Consider the following 799-nt stretch of genomic DNA (forward strand, 5'->3'; position numbering starts at 1 on the left):
AAAAAAAGACAAGACGGAGAAGGGGATTTGCTTTAAAGTTTGACAGCAACACTTGTTTAGTTGTACCTCATCTTCTGCAGAAAAGGAAACGGTGAAACCTGCAGGTAAGTTTTAATTTTCTCCTCCTTTGCTGCCTTCCTTATTCGTTCTTTGTTTTGCACATTTATTTTCAAGGTTAGACTGTACAATGAATGCTTCCCTTGTCTTGAGGTCTACCGTGGTTTTGAGTTGCGGATGGATGGCTGTTAAGAGTTAACTATCCTCTGGTTTTTTTTTGCTTCCCTCTGTTTGTTCCTGCCATTAATTATTTCTTTCCTTTCACTGTTTTGGAATTAAGGAACCGGGGAAAAGGGGTTGTTTGTTCCTGCCATTGATTATTTATTTCCTTTCACTGTTTTGGAATTAAGGAACCGGGGAAAAGGGGTTGTTTGTTCCTGCCATTAATTATTTCTTTCCTTTCACTGTTTTGGAATTAAGGAACCGGGGAAAAGGGGCTGTTTGTTCCTGCCATTGATCATCACTGTTTTGGAGTTAATTTCCATTGAGATATATATATATATAAAGCATGCCATTCCAAGTTCTTTCTTTTTATGAAATTACCATGGTATGAACTCCCGGATTGTAAAAACTTAGTCATGAGTCATGGTCACATGTAGTAGGATTTTAATTTCAAAATTTCAGTTTCAAGACTTTGTTTCCCTTATGGATTTAGTTAGTTCCAGCGTACAAAATTTTAAGTTGATTTGGCTTTGAATGATTTTTATGATTTGTTTCAAGTTTCTTGTAATTCTTGTAATAT

Source organism: Populus euphratica, unplaced genomic scaffold (genome assembly GCF_000495115.2).
Source record: "Populus euphratica unplaced genomic scaffold, PopEup_1.0 scaffold31.1, whole genome shotgun sequence".
Lineage (NCBI taxonomy): Eukaryota > Viridiplantae > Streptophyta > Magnoliopsida > Malpighiales > Salicaceae > Populus > Populus euphratica.